Source organism: Nansenia antarctica, assembly GCF_963989245.1.
Source record: "Nansenia antarctica genome assembly, chromosome: 6".
Classification (NCBI taxonomy): Eukaryota; Metazoa; Chordata; class Actinopteri; order Argentiniformes; family Microstomatidae; genus Nansenia; species Nansenia antarctica.
The window spans coordinates 52,992,278-53,000,645 of record NC_137676.1 but is presented as its reverse complement, the minus strand read 5'-3'; positions in this window follow the sequence as shown (position 1 = coordinate 53,000,645).

Genomic DNA, 8,368 nt, shown 5'->3' with positions numbered 1-8,368 from the left:
ATGAACCAAGCAGGTGACAAACGTTTTGAAACATCTGGACTCTCGGAAGGCATCCCCAAGCACACCTCATATATACGCTCTACCTAAACCTACATAAACCTGAAGCTCACAGTCACTTTACTCAATATGACCTCTCACCCCCACTGCCACCAAGTGCAATATCCATGACATTCTACTTGCTATTTTATTAATTTTAGTATTTGTACTGCTTTGTATCCTATCTTATTTATCACTTATGTCTGGTACTATTGTCACTTTTTTTATCTTGACTTATCTTGCCTTTTGCCATATTGTCTTGTGCTGCAATGTCAGGAACCAAAGCCTAAGAATGTTACTCTCTTACACATGTGTGATGTGACATAACAATAATGGTAAAATGCTAAACCAACTTTAGATCAGCGACGACTCCAACAGCACTCAAGAAACCCTCCATACCAGGAATCTAATCGACTGTACATTATATAGTGATTTAGTGGAGGAGCAGGGTTCATCTAGGTTTCTCCTGTCCCTTGATGCACTGGACACATTTCAAAGACAGATAAGACAAGGTATCCCTCAACCTAACAACCTAAACAGGAGAGACGCACAGCTCGACCTGCTCGAAGATAAATGGACTGCCTTATTCCAAAGCGCCCCTCATTCACACACACACACACACATTCACACACCAACGGCGGCGAGCTACCACGCAAGGCGCCGGGCCGGCTCATCGGGAGCAATTTGGGGTTCAGTGTCTTGCCCACACCTTCAGTGTCTCGCACACACCTCGACACGTGGCCAGTCGGGGATCGAACCGCCGACCTTGCGATCATCGGACGCCAGCTCTACCTCATGAGCCACCGCCAGCCCTAAGGTATGTGTGCAGTCAATCATGAGGAAACACACAGAAGTCCCCTCTTCTCCACAGTAAACACGATTATTATTAAGGCAAAAAACACATCAAACACGAACCAACGGAGGCTCCAATTGTCTGTTCAGAATTGTATTTCATTGGATGTGCACGCGAACATTACAATATACAATTAGCCGCAACTAAATCAGTCACGGTGGTAATGTATTAATGTTCTGTCGGTTGGGTTGGTTTGTGTATGCTGAGAGATATTTGTTCTATGAAGCGATACACGTGTGAAGTCACTCGTGAGGTTACGCGTGGTAGGTCTGTAAATCCCTGTAAAAAAAACAAATAATGGAACAAATGTCTAGATACGCTCATGTTGTTGCCTACTAGAGGACACTGGCGGAAGAAGAAATCGGAGGTGGGAGTCGTCGTAATGCATGGGATGAAATAGTGTGCACACACACACACACACACACACACCATCCATGGTTCATTTAATTATTAAGCATACATACAGTGGCTTTAACACTTAATCAGCCATGAGGGATCTACTTGACCCCTGTGAGTACTGTGCACTCGATCACATTTCAGGACCCTCCTTTCATGACTTTCCCTAGCGATGTTCGTTCTCCCACCCAGTATCCTTACATTTTCAATCAGGATAAGCTAGTATGAAGCTATTTTGCAGTTTTTCTGTGTAGGAGGCAGACTAAAAAAAACAAGACAGCCGACTAGTGGTCGTTGTGTGGAAGTAGCAGATTTACATTCTAAAAAGGGTGTGTGTTAGAGGTTAGTAGGTAAAGTAGGCACGGCTGTCCTAGCGCTCGCTGACAGGTGACAAGACAGACCTACCGGGGAGGCGGGCGGGCGGGGAGGAACACAGACGGCACGGTGAGGCACCTCTCGCCTGACCTGCCAGTACCACATGGCAGGATCCACAACGCCACACGGCTCTGTCCCGTACACAGGGTTTCTGCCTCCCCGGGGGGGGGGGGGTGTACGTGCGCACACACACACACACACACATTCTTTCTCTCTAACGGCCCTCTCTTCGCGCACACATACGCGCGCACACAGATACACACACACACACACACACATCTGAAGCAAGGTCACAGATGCCCTGTTAACGCTAATGTGCTTTACATGAGGCCACTGAGTCAAACAGAGGCAGGGCAAAACAGCATTGATAATAGCATTGATAATAGTCTTAGCTGCTGCTAATGGAACACGTGAGAGGTGTGGGAGGGTGTGTGTGTGGGAGTGTGTGTGTGTGTGTGGGAGTGGGAGTGTGTGTGTGTGTGGGAGTGTGTGTGTGTGGGAGTGTGTGTGTGGGTCTATGTGTGTGTGTCTGTGTGGGTGTGGGAGTGTGTGTGTGTGTGTGTGTGGGAGTGTGTGTGTCTGTGTGTGTGTGCTTGCGTGTGTGCCTGCGCTACAAATACTTTTGGTGTTTGCCTTTTCGCTTGGTGCGATGGAACGGAATCAGTGGACGCGTGCCAATCTTACCCATCTGGCATGACAAACAAGGCAAACAAAGTGCAAAGCAATTATGCGAGAGCAGCTACAGTACTGAAACGCAGGTCTGTGAATACTGATGTTTGTGAGGTTTTCAGGGTAGGACTTGTATGAAGAAATCTAGGTGTTCATTCTCTGCCTCCTCCTCTACTCTTTCAGAGTTGCGGTTGTCCTTCTGACTGGGCGTATCAGTGCCTGGCACTGCAACTGCACTGCCCCTTAACCGCAAAGCGCTTACAGAGGGGTGACGCGGTCAACCGAGCGCATCACTGGATGTGAGCTTCCCTCCGTCCAGGAGAGATACAACAAACGGTGCGTTAGCAAAGCCCGGAGGGTCATCAAAGACCCCTGCCACCCCTAACCACGGTGTGTTCGACTTCGAACCGACGCCGTCCAAAAGACGAAGCCTCTTCCGGAGCCTCAGGGCCAAAACTCGAACCAACAGCTACTCCCCCCAGGCGATCAGGCTCATGAACAAGCCTATTGTAGACAATTGACTATCATCCCCAAGCACACCCCATGTATACAGACTATATAAGACCTTAAGCACACAGTCTTTTGTAGTAGTATTGACTTTACTCAATACTACGTTACGCCCACTGCCACCGAGTGCAATGTGTCTTGTCGTCTCCCACAACTTGTCACTTTTTCTTGACTTATCTTATCTATCGTTACACGCGTGTAATGTGACGTAAACGATGCCACTCGAAACTGACTGAAACTCAAACCGGTGTGTGTCTTCTGTCAGCGGCCTCTGGAGCAACTGGATTTCCTGACAGACATTTCTAAAGTCATGTTTGGTCTAATCTGAAGTAATCTGAGGTAGCATAGAGACCACTACTCTGTATTCCTCCCTCTCTCTCTATTCTAATCTCCAGCGCGGCCCTGTTCAATTACTCAGGCTATTTCTGCACCCGCTGACACATTCCCACTTCCCAGCATGCTTTGCCCTCTGAGTGACACCCAGTGCAAAGACATCATCTACATCATCTAACTAAACTCTGTCAGTTTCACTTCTTCACACACACACACACACACACACACACACACACACACACACACACAGAAACACACACACGCGCACACACACACACACGCACACACACACAAACACACACACACACACACAGAAACACACACGCGTGCACACACGCACGCACGCACACACACACACACACACACACACACACACACACACACACACAGAAACACACACGCGCGCACACACACACACACACACACACACACACGCACACGCACACGCACACGCACACACACACACACACACACACACACCCCTCATACCAACTAGCATGTTCTCATGGAGCACAGGTTTCACAACAACATAAGAGTTTCCATTCGCTCACTGCTGCACGTCGCTGCCTGTCAGAAGAGCCCGTACCCTGTCAGGTCTGAGTTTGCCCGCTTTTCCCTTTTTAAAAAATTTGTTTTACCTCAGGCAAAAACAGGCGAGCTCGTCTGACAATCACAACAAGGAAATAGCGACGCCCTGCTTCCCACAGACGGACCCTCGACCCGAGATTATTGTTTTTATAGTCGCAGCGCCGGGATTATATGATTAAAATGACCTTGGACACAGGATTTCCCATGACAAAGCCGTGTGCGGGGCGTGGAAACGTGGCGTGAATCACTCATGTCCGTCGACAGATGTGTACGTGGCCTATATGCCGACGCCCTCCGTGCTATTCCACCACACGTGCAGAGTCCAGTGTGTGCCGTTGGATTGGATAAAAGTGTTCGATATTGCTCGCGTGTGTTTGTATGTCTGGGAGTATGTGCACACGTGTCCGGAGTCGTGCGCACATGGCTGTGTGTGTGTGTGTGTGTGTGTGTGTGTGTGTGTGTGTGTGTGTGTGTGTGTGTGTGTGTGTCTCTCTCTGTGTGTGTGTGTGTGTGTGTGTGTGTGTGTGTGTGTGTATGTATGTGCGCAAGTCGCCTGGGAAGTAGGAAGAGAATACAATGGCAAATATTAACCAAATGGTATTCATTCTATTTGAATGTCAGGTCTACGGGGATCATGAGACTCTCATAGGAAGGATACACTCACATACACTCCTGATATGTTTGCTAAGCTTGTGATGGTCCCTCTGGTAGAGTACTCTCAGTAAATACAGGGCTATTTTCAGAATATTTAATTTAAGAGCAAAAATATACAAACAGACAAAATACTAAACAGACACTGTGCTTGTCAGTCACAGTGTACTGTAGAGAGACTACATTTCCCACAAGGCCGGAGCAAAGAGCCTCTTTCTGCTTGAGCCAGACAGCTAACTGAACACCGCTGGTGTTACCAAGAGGTGCTTAAAGGTGTCCCTCGGGGGTGCGTGTGTGTGTGTGTGTGTGTGTGTGTGTGTGTGTGTGTGTGTGTGTGTGTGTGTGTGTGTGTGTGTGTGTGTTGATGTGTGTGGATGTTGGGGGGGATGTTTGTGTGTACACTATCAGTCAAAAGTTTTAGAACAGTGTTTTATTGAAATGTACGCAGTTCAAGTCCAGTGAAGGACCTGAAATGGAACAAAGGTAAGCAGTACACCTGCCATAAGTAAAAGTTGAGGTTTTCAGTTCAGTTTACCAAAAACTGAAAAATAATGTACATTTTAGTTGAGCCTTTTTTAGGGAACAAGTAATAGGTTAACAACTTACAGCTTTCCTGCACAAATGGAAGTGAATTAGGCCTTGAAAGTTGATGCAAACAATTCCTATAGGTGTCCCAACTTTTCTTGATTACTTACAAACCCGCTGTCTGTATAAAAGCAGTGTTGGAACAGATCGTGTTACTACATCCTTGCACCGCCTCCACTGAGTCAGTTTATAACTCAGAAGGATAGTAATAGCAGGGCAACAAGGGCAACTACTAGAGGAGACTGTACCATTTAGATGTAGTAAGTTTGGGCAAACAGTCTTCTCAGTCAGAGCCATCCATTACTGGAATACCCTTCCGACTGATCTAAGAGAGTGCAATAGCTTTCTAACTTTTAAACTTAAACTTAAGGGGTGGCTTAAACTAAACCAAATGTGTGATCATGAGTAATCATACTCATTTCAAGCACTCCTCGTAAACACTGTTTTTAATTATATTCGTCACTTTGTCATGTATTTGTGTATTATCTCGTTTTGTATTGTATTGCAATGTTGCGTCATTTTGCTGTGCCTGCTTATCTTGTATTGTCTTGCTTTGTCTTGTATTGTCATGTAGTGTATTGCCTGTTGTGTCGTTTTGTTGTGCTTGCTGATGTTTTTAATGACACTACACCATTCATTCTGTAATAGCCTGCTCAGGGACTACAGATGGAAATTAGCTCATGAGCTAACTCTGGCACACTTACATTTATGTGGACACGGATTTGTTGATTAATGTGCACTGTCCCTGGTAAATAAATAAATACAATAAATAAAATAAAATAAACACCCTCTGAAGCATTATTTTGACAATATTGCAGTGCAGGAGGTAGTATAATGCTATCATAAGGGCGGGAAGAAAGCAATTAACAAAGGAAGACAGACAGACCATTATAACCTTTAAAAGTGGAAGTCTTTCCTTTAGAGAAATAGCAAAGAAAGCCAAGGTGTCAGTGAGAACAGTTCCCTACTCAGGAAACTGGAGGAAACTCTGACAGGAAAAGGTCCGGCAGACCCAAAGCCACAACAGAATCAGAAGACAAGTTTCTGAGTCAATAGCTTGTGTGATAGACAGCTCACAGTCCAACATCTTCAAGGACAGATTAACGGTGGTAAGTAAGCAAGTCTCAATGTCAACTGTGAATAGAAGACTTGGAGCTGCAGGTTTGACAGGTGGAGCGGTATTAAGAAAGACATTGCTAAAATGGCAAAAGAAGAAAAAAGCAGTGGACTTTCTGAAGACTGGAAGAAGGTCTTATGGACCGATGAATCCAAATGTATTTATTTTGAAATCTTTGGTTCATCATGCGGGGTTTTAGTGGAGTAGGTGAACGGGTGTGGGGTGTGACACCAGCTGTCAGACAGGGAGGTTGAAGTGCGGAGTGGGCACCCTCAACCAGATGGTCTAACACAGCATTTTGCAGCGCCGTGCAATTACATTAAATTAAATTCGATTCCATTAAACTTTATTGTCATTTCAGAGTACCAGTGTGCCAAAGTACCAGACAACAAAATGCAGTTTAGCATCTAACCAGAATGCATTTGGGGGTTTGTCGTCCGTGATGGCCTACATACAACGGGGGTCAGAGTTGCTCTGGAAGCGCTCCTCGATCCCAGTACCCTCTCGTCTACACCTAGTTGCTCTGGGGTTCGTCCTACAGCAAGGTGGTGACCCAAAACATCCCTCCAGGCTATGTCAGAACCAGTGGTGTCGTCTACATGATACGCAGGACTACGCCGTATACCCACTAGGAAAGGCCAAGGATTTCCGTATACCCACTTAAACATGTGCGAGGATACGCAACGGCGTTTTGTGACAGAACTTTCACTTTCATTCATAAAATTCACCCAGTCTGTGTTACGAAGCACTTGAATTTCGGACCATTGGGACTGACTATAGCGTCATATACCATCAACGGGGGGAGATGCGACATGAAATATGTCAAAATGAAGCACTATCATGCACAGTTCAGCTTTATAACATGTAATTTTAATATATATATATATATATATACGTATATATATATATATATATATAACGTTAGACAGGGAGCACAGATGTAGTTTTATGGCGTTCCGAAAAGAACGATATGCGGCTGGGAGGGAAAAATCACAGTATACCCACTAGAAAACACTAGACTACACCACTGGTCAGAACTACCTTAGAAGAGAAGTACAAGAACATCACATCTCCAGACCTAAAGCCCATCAAGCTGGTTTCAGATGAACTGGACAGAAGGGTGAAAGCAAAGCAGCCAACAAGTGCAACACATTTGTAGTAGTTTGGGGAGTAGTTTGGGGAGAACTTTCTCAACACTTTAATTTCCATTGTAGAAAGAATGCCAGGAGTGTGTTGAGCTGTTATATCTACACATCTATACACAAGACGGCTACTTTGATGAGTCAAACATGTAGATAACATTGTGTTAAACAGAATAGTTCCATTATCTATTTTATTTTTTATTTTTTTATCTCCAATTGTTTTTGTGTTCTATGCTGTAATGTCAGAATACATTGAGACATTAAACTGCGTAAATGTCAATAGAAACTGGTAAAAATTGAAGAAAATTCAACTTGTGTGTGTTTCTTCATGCACAAGTGAACTGCAAGGTCAGATATTCAGCCAGTATGAACCATACCATAGTCATCAGACATGAATGTCAGGGCTAAGGGGTCATGAGAATCTCATATGAAGAATATACTCCTGTGTATATATATACATATCTATATATATGTTTGCAGAGGCAATTACTTTAGTTATGGTAGAGTCACTGGAGTCAATGTTGTTTTTACTTATTTAACTATTATTTTAGTGTGTCTGTGTGTGTGTGTGTGTGTGTGTGTGTGTGTGTATGTGTGTGTGTCTACAAATGCAGAACATACAGTGCTTTTCATGTACAGTGTAGAGCTGTACAGTACATTTCACACCTGCGTGAGCAAGACAATTAACTGAACACTGCTGGTGTTACCTGGAGGAGCTGAGAGGGGTCCCTGGGGTGGGTGTGTGTGCGTGTGTGTGTGCGTGTGTGTGTTTGTGTAGGAGGTGAAAGGTTTGCAGGAAAATGTCGGCTAGAGAGACAGGAAGACAACAGGTGGGAGGTGATTGGACAGTTGATGGCAGCTCATTACCCGTCAATCATCCAGGAAGGCTTGGTCCTGGTAAGATCCACTAGTTATACTGTCTCCTGATAAGATCCACTAGTTAGACTGTCTCCTGATAAGAAGATACACTAGTTATACTGTCTCCTGATAAGATCCACTAGTTATACTGTCTCCTGATAAGATACACTAGTTATACTGTCTCCTGATAAGATACACTAGTTATACTGTCTCCTGATAAGATACACTAGTTATACTGTCTCCTGATAAGATACATTA